Genomic DNA, 15,312 nt, shown 5'->3' with positions numbered 1-15,312 from the left:
TGGGCTGAACGAGCGGAGGTTCCGATAGAACAGATATGTAAGGCCGCAACCTGGTCTTCGCCTACTACCTTCTATAATCACTATAGATTAGATCTATCTGCCTCATCTGACTTGTCCTTCGGTAGATCAGTCCTTAACACGGTGATCCCTCCCAAATGACTATCTCTGAAAGTCTCTCAAGTGGGTGCTGTCGTGGCGAAGAGAAAACACCGGATTACGTACCGGTAATGCTCTTTTATAGAGCCACGACAGCACCCCTTCACTTCCCACCCTTATAGGTTTTTTATTTAGAAGCACAGTTAAGGGTGTTTGGTTCTTGTAGTTAGCCATACTTAAGTTAACTAGTTATAAACGATGATATTGAATGACCTACTAAAGTCTGGTGGGCGGTTCCTCGCAATCTCTGTAAACCCAACACTGGGAGCGAGGGGGACCGCCCCTTTTATTCTCTCCATAGGGTTTCCTGTTCCTAGGGGCGGATCCCCTCTCTCAAGTGGGTGCTGTCGTGGCTCTATAAAAGAGCATTACCGGTACGTAATCCGGTGTTTTCCATGTATCGCTGTGTATATAGAAATAGCTGTCAATCGCCTGAGTAGGACCGCCCATAAATGCATACATCTGGAATTTCAATATATAAATTTAAATGTTACACTTTAATCTTTTCACACAAACTAATAAATTAATCTACACAGCTTCTCTTTACCATGCTGTAGACAGATGGACTTTGCATCTAGAGATGTTCAGAAACTATCATTAAACATAAAATCGGCACGAATATGGCTCATTTGGATTAGGGAATAGTTTTCCAAACATTCACTCATTTCTATTTACAACCTGATAGGTTCCCTTTAATTAACATGCAGAAATATATAGGTAATTTCAGAGATCCCTCAAGATCGTTTCATACCCTGGACTGTAGTCACAGCACTACTACTTAGCCTGGAAGAGAGATGTCTACACAAAGTCCAATTTCAATATGTCAAATTTTGTTTGAATGCAGATTGCACATTTTCTGTTAGTACAATAAACCTCATTTTAAGGCAGAAACATTACTATGTCCAACAGTTATTAGATCTATGAAACTGAAATAGCTGTTGCATAAAAAGCAATTTTTATAAAACATTAAACTTAAGATTAATAGGGGTGCCCAAACTTTTTCATATAACTGTATGTGCCCTAATAATGCAATTTAGAGCCAAAGACACCGTATGTACATGCAAAAGGTAAAATCTACATACTGTATCTATGGTTGACGCGCAAACTATATATATTAGACAGACCTGACCCTATGCCAGATCTAATGAACTTTGTGTGAATTTGTATTATTGAGTCAATTTAGAAGACGTTTGTAAGAATTGTCTTCGTGAACATTTTAAGGTTAGTTGATCTCTAAATTGGACTCTTTTAACTCCTTAACAGGTGGTGGTTGAAGGCCCTTATTACTGATTGCCATTTTAAAACGCTATAAGAAATGATTGTAAAGCATCCATCGGCAAGCAAAAATCCCACGGGTGGCAGCTGTACATAACTGACACCCTGCAGCATCAGCCTTGACAGGTTTTGAAACAAATTGGGACCAAACAACTTCTTAAATACCACTGTCCTTCATGACAGCAGCATTTAAGTTGCTAAAAAGGAGGTCAAAGGATCCCGTTTGACACCATCAGTCCCTGCAATCGTAATTGCGTGTGCCGATAGTTGCCATGACACCCCGAGGTCATCTGATAACTAGAGATGAGGAAGGAGGGGAGTTTCCAGAGCGTCCATCCAGTTTAAGAAAAATTTCAATTTTATTTGAACATTTAAAAAAAAAAAAAAAAAAAATTTAAAAAAGAGAGAGACCCTGTGCCTGACTCGTTTCTGGCTCACCACAACGCCCTTAGTCATAGGATCTAATACAAGATAAATGGACAGGTTTACATATAACAAGCAAGGCAACTAATGACATTGCAAAAACAGCTGGACACACACAGCATAAATCTCTCCTTTCAAAGCACATCAAAACTGCATAAATTTGTAACTTGTATTACCGCATAGTTTTAATAGATGTCTTTCAGTTTAATAGTTATATATGAAAAAAGTCATTCCTATAATTCATGCCGTGTGGATGTTTGATATCTAAGATCAAAATCCAAAAGGCTTCCCGCAGTGGTGCGCCAGAAACGCGCGTCAGACAGTCTCTCTTTAAAAAAAAAAATGTACATTTTACTAAAACTGGATGGACGTGTTGAAAACTCATCTCCTTCTTCCTCACTTCGGCTGAAATTACCAGCAGGTACAGCACCCACCAGTTATATTCAATTGCGACTGTTTCTGATATATGTCTCAGCGTGTCAAGCTCCAACTTTTCCCTCTCTCCCACAGACACTTATTGATAACTAGAGATGAGCAGACTTGTTTGGAAAACGTTCACCAATCTCCAATTCGGCATGAGCGTAGCACATTCAGATTCATATTCTGTTTCCTGAGCATTTTTCCTCAGTCGGCAAAATTTGGTCACATTTTAGTAAATGATCCCGTTTCCACTACTGCTTTTTTCACATTGTCTAGAATTGTGATGATGTATGATGATCAGGTGGGATGGGAGCGATGTGTTTTATGAAGGGAGGGGGTGTGTCTATGTAAGGAGGAAGGCCGAGCAGCGGGTACCTGCATCATACTGGGTCTCGAACTGCTGAGGCTGTGTCCCATGTTGCCTGGGAGGATAGTATTGGGGACTTGACGGGCCCCGTGACTCGGGGAGAGGGAGCTAGGCTAAGCCGGGCAGTGAGGGGAGAGCGCGCGAAGTAGCAGGCAGTTTCCCGCCGTCGGCGAGAGTACAGCAGTGTGTGCCGCGCGCTCTGCACCCAGCGCAGCAGAGCCAAGACGTGCCGCGACCAGGCTTATCCGAACACTCGAGCGGTACAGGGACCGATAAGAGCGCCGGGCGCCCGGATAAATGTTGGACCGTGCTTGTACGGAGAAGTGTGGGCCTGTTATAAGACATGGAGGCTTATGGACTAGGGGCTCAGCGGGTAACACCTGAGACCGACCACTGGGGCCAGAAGTCAGACCATTGACAAAGGACCCCAGCTCAGGACTCTACGCCGGCCGTTGCTGGTACTACAACCCCCATTGGACTGTATATCAAGGAGGACAAAGTGGGAGTCACAATAAGTGCTGTTTAAATCTTGTGGCATTAATCCTTGTTCTCCCTTTAATTCTTGTTCACTAACTCCCTGAGAGGAGATTATGTTCACCGTTACTGTTAAATTAACCCCTTCACCCGAAGCCTGTTTTCAACTTACTGACCAGGCCATTTTTTTCAATTCTGACTACTGTCACTTTACGAGGTCATAACTCTGAAACGCTTCAACGGATCCTGGTGATTCTGAGATTTGTTTTCTCGTGACATATTGTACTTTGATAGTGGTAAAATTTCTTCAATTTGACTTGTGTTTATTTGTGAAAAAAATGGAAATTTGGCGAACATTTTGCAATTTTTAAACTTTTAGTTTTTATGCCCTTAAATTAGTCATGTCATGCAAAATAGTTAATAAATAACTACCTACATGTCTGCTTTCTTTTGTTAGGAAGTTATAAGGGTTAAAAATTGACCAGCGATTTCTCATTTTTACATCAAAATTAGCAAAACCATTTTTTAGGCACCACCTCACACTTGAAGTAACTTTGAGGGGTCTATATGACAGAAAATGCCCAAAAGTGACACCATTCTAAAAACTGCACCCCTCAAGATACTCAAAACCACATTCTAAAAGTTTATTAACCCTTCAGGTGCTTCACAGGAATTTTTGGAATGTTTTTTAAAAAAAAAAGTAACATTTTAACTTTTTTCACAAAATGTTTAATTCCGATCCAATTTGGTTTTTTTTACCAAGGGTAACAGGAGAAATAGGACCACAAAAGTCATTGTACAATTTGTCCTGAGTACGCCGATACCCCACATGTTGGGGTAGACCATTGTTTGGGCACATGGCAGAGCTCGGAAGGGAAGGAGCGCCATTTGACTTTTAAATGCAAAATTTGCTGGATTTGAGATCGGACACATGTCGCATTTGGAGAGCCCCTGATGTGCCTAAACAGTAGAAACCCCCCACAAGTGAAACCATTTTGGAAAGAAGACCCCCTAAGGAACTTATCTAGATTTGTGGTGCGAACTTTGAACCCCCAAGTGTTTCACTGCAGTTTATAACGCAGAGCCGTGAAAATAAGTTTTTGTTTTTTTTTCCCACAAAAATTATTTTTAGCCCCCAGTTTTGTATTTTTCCAAGGGTAAAAGGAGAAATAAGACACCATAAATTGTTGTCCAATTTGTCCTGAGTACGCTGATACCCCATATGTGGGGGTAAACCCCTGTTTGGGTGCATGGGAGAGCTCGGAAGGGAAGCTGTAGGGTTAACTAGTGGGATAGTTTTATAGAGTGGGTCGTTACGGACGCGGCGATACCAAATATGTGTACTTTTATTGTTTTTTTTATTATTATTTACATAAATAGATTTATTGGGAAATTTTTTTTTTTTTTCTTTATTTGCGGATTTTTTTTTTTTTTTTTGTACATTCTATTTCTCTTACCCCCATAACGGCACCACGGGGAGAGAGGGATCCGCCCTCAGGGACAGGAAACCCACAGGTCAAAAAGGCGGGACCTCTCCTCCACCTCAGTTCAGTTTCCTGTCCCTGACTGGGAACCCACAGCTTACCTATTGTCACGGGATACCGGGGAACATCGGGCCGATTTCTAGCAGCCGGGGGCCCTGCCGCGGTCAGGGATGGACGTCTTCCCTGAAGGCACAGTCCGGGGTCGGCGGGCCCTGTGTGTATGTGCAGGGAAGAGGCAGTGAAGAGGACGGTCTGCCTCTTCTCTTCTGCAGCAGCTGGTAATAGGTAGCGGCGGCTACCTGGTTTGACACCGCTGGTCTAGGGCTCATGGGAGGTGGTGGCGGCGGTCACCGACAGGAAGCAGCAGCACGGTGAGAGCAACAGCAGCTGCTGTGATCCTTCCGACCCTCCTAGGGGCCGGCAGCCAGTAGAGCGCGTGCGGGGTCTGGCCGAAGTCACTGCGCAGGCACGAGGGGTCATTTCTGTGTCGCAAGGTACCTCTGGGAAACCAGATGTTGCCTTGCACCATATGCTGAGGATAAGAACGGCAGAGAAACCTGGCGCCGCTGCTCAGCATTTTGACAATGAGTGGAAAAGAGCAGCCGGTAGAGGAAACTCTACAATCCCCACCAAAGGAATGCCCGCAGCAGCACCATCACCCGCAGAAGAAGCAGGATAAACCTATGCAACGCCACAGCTCGGGATTGCAACGCCACAGCTCGGGATCCCAACGCAGCAGAGACTCCAGTGGGTCCGGGAGAAAATCAGTGGTTCAAATGCAGGAGGCATCCCCAAGACCAGAACCGGTATCTCCCCCACATTAGGAGGGTAAGTGACCTCCGTGAATGTATATATTCTAAATAGGGGTTTATTGTATTTCTTAGGGAAAGAAATGCACGGCGAAATCCAAACACAAAGTGTGCCCACTCTGCTCGGCAGATTTACCCGTTACATGGGTAAAAAAGCTCTGTGCACTATGCATAGAGAACACCATAAATGAAGAACGGACGCTCGCCCTAAAAAAAAAACGCACAAGATCTGATGTTTAGTGGGCTAGAACAAAGGAAGCATAGGGCGTTCCCGTTAAATGAAAGAATACAGGCCCTAATAAAAAAGGAGTGGAAGAGGCCAGATAAAGTCCTGTTAACCCCTAAGAGAAAGTACCCATTTGACGACCAGCCTGTGCTTCCTGGGGACAAGCACCAAAATTAGATGTCGCTATTGCGAAGGCCTCAAAAAAAAAAAATTCACTACCCTTTGAGGATATGGGAACCCTCAAAGACCCTATGGATAAGAGAGCCGATGTCTTCTTAAAAGGCTCCTGAGAAGCTGCTAGCGGGAAATTAAAACCTGGAATAACTGCCACATGCACGGCAAAAGCATTAATGGTATGGCTGGATCACCTGGAAACCCAATTTAAAAAATAAGACCCCAAGAAAGTCTATATTGGACTCTGTGTCGGTAATGAGGGGAGCTGCGGCATATTTAGCGGACGCCTCCATAGACTCGGTGAGGCTGACAGCATAGATCCGCTTCATTTTCAAACGCAGCCAGAAGAGCAATATAGTTGAAGTGCTGGCCAGGTGACTTACAAACCAAGGCAAAACTATGCTCCATACCATGTGAGGGGGAATTTTTATTCAGGCCTACCTTAGATGATATTCTCGAAAAAGTCTTAGACAAGAAAAAAGCCTTCCCAGGGTTTCCCAATCAATCCTATAGGTGGCCCTTTCGAGGGAGGAAATTTATGCAGAGACGCCCCCCCCCCAAAAAAAAAAAAAAAAAAAAACATGGATGGGAAGAAAAAAAAATTTAAAGGCAGAGGTTTTATGTTCAACAAGCCAGATAATAAAAAACAGCCTTAATGAAGGTGCACCCCAGGTAGGAGGGAGACTGACATACTTTCTCCAAGCCTGGGAAAAAATATCAGGGAGCACTTGGACTTTAAACATAATAGAGACGGGTCTGAAGTTGAAATTTCATACAAAGCTACACCATCAATTCGTAGCAACGCCACAAAGGAAATCAGAGACCGAACAGCTGGGCATTCAGAAAGAAGTCTACAGTCTCCTAGCAAAGAATGTCCTACAGGAGGTCCCACAACAGGAGAAAGCAACAGATGGACGAAGTCAGATGGGACTTTCAGAACAATAATAAACCTGAAGAAGTTAAACAAGTACCTAGTGAAAGAAAGTTTCAAGATGGAAACAATAAAATCATGTCAGAACCCTTCATCCGTCTTGTTTTATGACCGTCATAGACTTAAAAGACACATACTATCATGTGCCGATCCATCCGGATTACCAAAAATATCTCAGGGTGGCAGTAATGATGCAAGGGGAGCTGAAACATTATCAATACAGACCTCTCCTGTTGGACGTTGCCATAGCCCCGAGGGTGTTTTCAAAACTAATGGCAGAAGTGATGGCCCACATAAGGGAACAAAATGTGTTAATTGTCCCTTATCTGGACGACCTCCTAGTAATGGGCAAATCCTCTCTCCATTGCAGTCAGCAGTTAAGGTACCTTCACACTGAACAAATTAACAACGATATCGCTAGCGATCCGTGACGTTGCAGCGTCCTGGATAGCGATATCGTTGTTTGACACGCAGCAGCGATCTGGATCCTGCTGTGACATCGTTGGTCGGAGCAGAAAGGCCAGAACTTTATTTCGTCGCTGGATCTCCCGCAGACATCGCTGAATCGGCGTGTGTGACACCGATTCAGCGATGTCTTCACTAATAGCCAGGGTAGTGCAGGGAAGCAGAACGCCGGGGGACGCGACAGACACCGGAATGTAAGTATGTAGTGTTTGTTTTTTTTTACATTTACACTGGTAACCAGGGTAAATATCGGGTTATTAAGCGCGGCCCTGCGCTTAGTAACCCGATGTTTACCCTGGTTACCCGGGGACTTCGGAATCGTTGGTCGCTGGAGAGCTGTCTGTTTGACAGCTCTCCAGTGACCACACAGCAACGCTGCAGCGATCGGCATCGTTGTCTAGATCGCTGCAGCATCGCTAAATGTGACGGTACCTTTAGACAAAGTAATGGCAGCCCTATCAAAACTAGGTTCGTTATTGAACCCAGAGACATCCAGAATTATCCCAACACAAGTACAACAGTACTTAGGGATAATAATACACTCAACAAAACAAGAATGTCGTCTTCCAGAAGTAAGTGTCCAACATGATACAACTAGTGGACCATTTTAAGACATTCTCCAGTCATTACTTTACGGAAAGCAATGTCCATATTGGGATCAATGATGGCCTGCATTCAAGCGGTCCAATGGGCTCAGGGTCACTCCAGAGATCTCCAGTGGGAAATATTAGAAGCAGAATCCCGCTTAAAGGGAGATTTGGAGAAGCACCTAAAAATCTCCTCACAAACAATAGCTTCCCTAGCTTGGTGGAAAGACCCGACCAATCTCACCTGGGGGGTTCCATGGGTATGGCCGGTTTCAGTAACTCTGACCACGGATGCGAGTCCATGGGGTTGGGGAGCCCATCTAAATGATCAAATTGCCCAGGGCCCATGATCAGGGGTAGAAAAACTCTTCACTTCAAACATGAAAGCTTTTGGCAGTTAAATATGCGCTCAACCACTTAGTTCCCATCACGTAAGGGTACTGACAGACAACAGGGTGGTAGTGGCATATTTGAATCACCAGGGGGGAACGAGGTCCCAATCTCTGAGTGACGAAATCCATTCTGTTACAAGTAGAAACAAACCTGTTTTCTCTGACGGCCCTTCATATCAAAGGGACAGAGAATCAGGCTGCAGATTTTTTAAGCAGAACACAGCTGAAGCAGGGGGAATGGGAATTAAACCAAGAAATTTTCAATCACCTAGCGGATCATTGGGGGGCCCCGGATATAGATCTGTTCGAAAACAGTCAAAACCGGAAAACACAGGCATTCTGTTCAGTAGATTCACGGGGGAATCCAGTGACCCTAGACACCTTTCTAATTCCCTGGAATTTCCAACTAGCTTATGCCTTTCCCCCCGATTAGCTTTGGTTCCATTAGTTCTAAAGAAGATCCGGGAGGACAGAGCAAGAGTGAACATGATAGCCCCATTTTGGTCAAAAAGAACGTGGTTTCCTTGGCTACACCTAATGTATGTAACAGAGCCTTTGGTCCTCCCAGATATCCCAAACCTTCTGTGCCAGGGGCCAATAAATCATCCACAAGTAAAAAACTTGCATATCACAGCCTGGAATTTTGAGAGGGAGCTTTTAGTCGGGAAGGGGTTTTCTCCAAATCTAGTTTCAACTGTGTTGGTCAGTAGGAAACCGGTAACTACGAGAGCATATGGCAAAGTCTGGAAAAGATTCTTCTCTAGTTCAGGGGTCAAATTATCAGGGGAGATCCCAATTCAGGAAGTACTGGAATTCCTCCAAAAATGGTTACAGAAAGGCTTGGCAACAAGCATTCTAAAAGTTCAAATTGCAGCATTAGGCGCCCTTCATAACTATGACTTGGCAGGGAACCGCTGGATAAAAAGGTTTATTAAAGCTTCAACTAGATCCAGACCTGTCATACATCACACTTCTCCTCCCTGGCATCTGAACCTAATTCTTTCTGCACTAACTAAAGCGCCTTTCGAACCCTTATCGCAGGCTTCTTTAAAAATAATTTCCCTGAAAACCTCTCTACTAGTAGCGCTAACCTCAGCTCGCAGAATCAGTGACTTAGTCTCTATCAGCTTACTCACCTCTAACCCAGATATTAGAGGACAGAGTAGTCCTTAGGACTGATCCATCCTACCTTCCTAAAGTGGCATCATGATTTCATATATCCCAAGAGATATCTTTACCATCCTTTTGCCCAAATCCCAAAAATGAAAAGGAAAGGGCTCTGCACACACTAGATGTGAAGAGATGTCTGACCTATTATATATCAGCCACGTGGGAGTATAGGAAAAGGAGGTCTCTGTCTGTTTTCAGGGGCCAAACAAAGGACACAAATCATCAAAAGCCACGTTGGCGAGATGGGTAAGGGATGCCATCGCCTTGTCATATACCTCATCCAACGAAGCCGTTCCAGACACAATTAAGGTTCATTCAACCAGATCGATGGCAACCTCTTGGGCAGAGCGAGTGGGAACATCAATCGACCAGATATGTAGAGCAGTCACTTGGTCCTCTCCCTCTACATTTTTTAAGCACTACCAACTTGACCTAGCTTCCTCTTCAGACTTAACCTTCGGTAGAAGAGTTCTGGAGGCAATAATCCCACCCTATATACACATTCTATGAAATTCTCTCCATGGTGCCGTCATGGGGGTAAGAGAATATCATAGTTACTCACCAATAACTGTGTTTCTCTGATCCCATGACGGCATCCGTATATTCCCTCCCTTCACATATGGGCGTGCACACTACTAATGTTTAGTCACGCGGTGTCGCAAGAAAAAATAAATAAATATATATATATATATATATATATATATATATATATATATATATATATATATATATATATATATATATATATATATATATATATATATATATATATATATATATATTATATAATTTTTGTGTATAGATATATGGATCGCCCCCAGACACAGGGCCGCGGGTTACTCGGTACCGGTCCTCTACTGTCTCAGTTCTGGGGATGTCACGGTGGCTGGACCCGGTCCGTGACCCTGCTAAGGGGCATACAATGAAAGGTGATAGGAGTCTGTCAAGGTTTCGTGACGCGACCTGTGGTATTCGGTCAGGGTGACCGACGCTGCTTGGGGTCCACTGGGGTGATGTGATGGCAGCTAGATGGTAAACCTTCCCGCAGGTGAAGTATGTCCCCAGGGCTTCCCAGTGAGGTGGATGGTGATGGTGTGCGGTGCAGGCAATAACGAGGACACAGGGTTGCAGTCTCTTTACCTCTTTACTGAAGACTTCAGGATCCTCAATCCAGAGCACGATTAACAGGGCTGTCAGAGACCGGCCGGTCCGATGGCACATCCAGAATTCCCCTTGCAGGTGGAAATCGTTGTCTACTAATAGCGCCTGTGCGTTGTAGTGCTACCCTGCTGAGCATTCGGTATAGTCCTCACAACTTCTGTTCTAGTTCGTTCGTTCTTTCTTTCTTTCTTTCTTTCTTTCTTTCTTTCTTTTTTTCTTTCTTTTTCATTCTATTTTGTTCCAGATGTTACTAGTTTCTCGTCCCCCAGGTATGTTATGGCTAGGACGCCCCCTATGTCTTCGTAGGAAATTTAAGGTAGACAGCCAACCTATAATTAACTGTCCTTCGGAGTTTGAAGTAAGGCATAGAATCAGTTACTTCCTCGGTGTTCCGGCTACGCGCCTCAGTAGGATGTTGCCGTTCTCGGGGCACGACTCCTACTGGATCTCCTTTGTGCTGATCTCGTTTCTCACTGTTCCACAATATCCTTCGCTTCGTGTCTTTCTTAGGATACCGCCGCAAGGAAGTGCAGGCGCGGTTCCGTAACGTTCTGTCTGTTCACTAGGTACCTGCCAGGTTCCCACGCCTGACAGGGACCCCCCTGAATCTTCTCCCTGCAGCACCCCCTGCCACGAGGTGCTGCCTGAATCCAACCCAGTCAGCTTCTGATCTAACTTCCTGTCCAACCCCTAGTTTTACCAGTGTGAGGAGTGGCCCAATAAATAAAGCCTTTTACTCCCCCTAGTGGCCGGAGTGTGAAGTGTAGTGTGTGCTGGTGATACCTGGTCAGAGAACTCCTTTAGTGCCATCAGACGTACCATCACTCCCCTTAGTGGCAGAGCGATGTTACTGCAATGACCAGATTTCTGGGACGCTGTATCTGACAGGCGATCTGACAGGCAGTGAAGGAGGCTTTCCGGTGCCTGCTCTGAGCAGGCGCCAGCTAGCCACCTCACTTCTTGACCCGGAAGGAGTCCCGCGGCTATCTTGGATCCGAGGACTCCTTCTGGATCACCAAAACAACGCGATCTCATCGCCCCCCCATCCCTGCGTGATGCCACTCTATCGCTGTCACTACTGACAGCGGCATCAGAGGGGTTAAATGCCAGCGCCAATCGGGGGCATTGCTGCAGAGTGTCAGCTGTCATACACAGCTAACACCCGCACGCGATCGCCGTGGCACTCACTGTGAGGCCGCGCAATCGTGCCGCCATACTAGTACTGCGGTTTGCGGGAACTCAGTTCCCGCAGAGTAGTACTAGTACGGCGCATGTCAGGAAGGGGTTAAAAAGTATGGTTATACTGCATTTGTAGGGACGAGAGCCAAGCTAGCGGTCTTTCCTGTGTGTCTGGGCCGGAACCATTGGGGCTGTCACCAGTGTTGCAGTACAGGGCAGCTGTCTGATGGGGGCGAGTCCGACATAAATAGCAGTTTGAGCGGGAAGACGGGACACTTGGCGGGGACTGAGCTTGTGAGTAGTGAAATGGTTAACTCCCTCTTCATGGACCCACGCCTGCTACCTGTGCCGATACCCCCAGCTAGCCAGACTGCCGACACACCCTACCCTCAGCCCAGAGAGACTTCCGCACTGGGTAGTAACCAGGATAGAGTGCATACCTTGAGCAGAGCCACCGCTTAGTCCCATCCTTGTAGTGCCTTCTAAGGACCGACCCATGCCTGTGGCTGTGTCCACTGGACTGTGTACATCTACTGCGGCCTTGCTCACTGAACTTTCTGCTTCTTCTTCTGTGCCGCCTACCATCACCTCTACCCCACCGTGCACACCGATCAGGTCGCATGCCGAAGAACCCAAAGGATTCGTCGTTGCAAGTAGAAAGTGCATCGCTCACCTGCCGGACCGGGTCGGAGACATCTCGCGCCACCAAGGTATCTTCCAGCCACCTTCCTCCAGTGCACAGAGACTGATAAGTTAACCTGCTAAATTCTAGTGCATTTGACCCCCCCCCCATCCTCAAATCACATCCTTTACTGCTCTGCTTGTACCATTACTGTTCCTATACATAAAGAACCTGTTAACCCTTGCTCTGCCTCCTGTGTGTCACTGCATCCTACGCACCTAACCTCCTACACATTGCTCTGTGATCCCTGCGTACTGCATCTCAGCACCTGTTTACATCTAGGTTAGAGGAGCTAATTTATTTCTTTAACTTAAAGTGTACATTCCAGCAGCCAATCATGGCGCAGAAACCATCCACAATGCCATGACACAAGGTCTTCTGTGATTGGCTTCTAAAGTAATATGTTCCTATCCATATAAAAAGTGGACTTCTTGTTTTGCTGCTTTTTTTTCAGTGTCACAGAGCAGAGAAGCCGCTCCTGCTAGCTCTGCTTCTGCAAGTGAACTTGTCAGTTCTGACTAGGCACTGAGTGACTCTGGTGGCTGTGTGGGCAGGGGGTCAAGTGGCTGCTCCACATGTCTTTGAATCTCCAAGGTTTGCGGGACAAACCTCTGTATCGAACACTTCTTCCACTGCTACTGGCTCCTCCGCCTCCTCTAGAGCCTCCACCTGTGCCCTCATCCTCTCCTTTAATCAGACACACATTCCAACAGTACAGATAGAATCCTCCCTACTGTGCAGCCATGGCTCGCCGCAATCAAGCAGTGTTCAAGTTAATATGCTTTGAAGATCCCAGTCACACAGCTCAAGAGCTGTGGACAGCTATGCAAGCTGAGCTAGAGCAATGGCTGTCTCCACTGAACCTGGAGCCAAGGAAGGCTGTGTGCAATAACTGTGCAAACATGGTGGTGCTCCTACGCCGGGGCAACCTCCACAGACATGCCTCAACCTGGTGGTACAGAAATTTCACCACCACTATCCTGGCCTGGATGCGCTGCTGCAGAAAGCACGGTCACTGTATGATCAATTCCCCAGATCATACCGTGCATGTAATTAACTTGCATCACTGCAGAGCCCTTTTGACCTACCAGTTAACCATTTGGTTTGCGATATTCCAACACAGTGGAATTCTACTCTGCACATGTTGCAGCGACTGGCAGCAGCAATGCTCGCTGGTGCAGTATGTCCTTTTGCATAGCCTGGGCCAACACAGTATGGATGTGGGGCAAATCATGCTTACGGAGTGGGCATAGATGAAGGACCTCTGCACTCTTCTCCACAGTTTTGAAATGGCTACTAAGATGGATAGTGCTGACAATGCCATCGCCAGCACCACTATTCCAGTCATCTACACACTGGAGCACAATTTGTATAGTCTGTGTAACACCCCAGGTAACCGGTTGTTACAGTGGTATTGCCTTGCTCACGAAGAGGGCGATGCCATTCCTGGAAGCAACGATGCTCCCTTTAACAGGTAACAAATGCATACAACACTCTTCTGACTCCAGGCCAGAAGGAGGAGCTCGAGACCCAGATTCAGGGGGAACTTCCCTACATACAGTGCCTTGTGAAAGTATTCGGCCCCCTGGAAGCTTGACCCCCCCCAGCCCCCCCCCCCCCCCCCCCCCCCCACACACACACACACACACACACACACACACACACACACACACACACACACACACACACACACACACTTTTCAATTTTGAATTTCCACAAAATTTTTAATAACTAATACATTTCGTTCAACTTCACAATTGTGTTCCACTTGTTGTTGTTTCTTCACCAAAAATTTACATTTGGTATCTTTATGTCTGGAGCATGATATGTGGGAAAAGGTTGAAAAGTTCAAGGGGGCCGAATACTTTCACAAGGCACTGTATATTATGGCTGGAGGAGTGAGTGCAGTCCGTCAGAGGAACAGAGAGCAGTCAGACAGAGTCTGAGAGTGAGGAGTGGAAAGCCGGGGCCATGCAGACACGTGATTCTGCAGCTCCTCGAAAGTGGAGAGGGAAACAGAGCAGTCTGTAGGAGACTGATAGGGGAGAAGAAGCGAAGAAGAGGAAAGAGCTGGAGGAGAGCTGTGACTGCGCTCCCTCCATGCTGAAGCGCAGAATACTGGAGGCCGGAATTCTGAGGTTGTGGGGGTAACTGTATGCCCCACAGCAGAAACCGGAGGGCAGGAAATTTCAAGTCGCCTTTCCACCATTAACACCTGAAGGCAGAGCAGCGCATAGTGCCTGGAGTTATAACTAGAGACATCTGTAAAAAGGCTTGAGTTGCCTGCCATGCTGGTAGTGTCCTACTTAAAAAGGAGAGAGAGAAAGTGAAGACATTGTGTGAAGCCTAAGGCAGCAAGGGACTACAACACAGCGCAGTAAGGAAGGTTTCCAACCCCACCTGGCTAAGGAGATTTCTGAATTGCTTCCAAGCTGGCCGAACCACACCAGCATCTGTGATCCGTACCCTGGACTGTGGCTGCCTGATACCAGCAAAAGGTAAAAAGACTGCAACCTTGTGTCCTCCAATTCTTTCCGGCACTACAGTCTGTCATCTCTGCCTCCTTCATCGGGAGCCCTGGGGACTAAGCTCACCTGTTTGAAGCCACACCATCATTGCTGCAGTGCCATCATCCTTAATGGACCCCTTTTAAGCATCGTCTGTTATCCCTGACAAAATACCACACGTGGCGTCACGAACATTCTTTATTAACAACAATCCCTTTAAAGATCTTCCTTTTAACTTGGATGCCCAGGGCCACGGATCTGGTCACTGCCCCATGACCACCCCTTTAATGAGTACCCCAGGGTCCTAGCAGGAGGTAGAAGCAGAGGAGGATGCTGACGGAAAAAGAGATTTCAAATTTCTCGACTGTCATTGCACAAGCAGGTGCCATGGGAGGGTGGCTTATAGCGATCGAGGGGGGGGGGGGGGGG

The 15,312-nt window shown here is 46.3% G+C and overlaps 1 protein-coding gene across 1 annotated transcript in view; it reads left to right on the top strand.

Annotated features, from left to right (window-relative positions):
* The window catches only part of ELAPOR1 (endosome-lysosome associated apoptosis and autophagy regulator 1), a 349,091-nt gene that overhangs the window by 25,833 nt on the left and 307,946 nt on the right, over nucleotides 1-15,312 (top strand). The gene's annotated exons all lie outside the window — the stretch shown is intronic.

The sequence above is a fragment of the Ranitomeya imitator genome, chromosome 3 (genome assembly GCF_032444005.1).
Source record: "Ranitomeya imitator isolate aRanImi1 chromosome 3, aRanImi1.pri, whole genome shotgun sequence".
NCBI lineage: Eukaryota > Metazoa > Chordata > Amphibia > Anura > Dendrobatidae > Ranitomeya > Ranitomeya imitator.
This window is presented reverse-complemented; position numbering and strand designations above follow the sequence as displayed.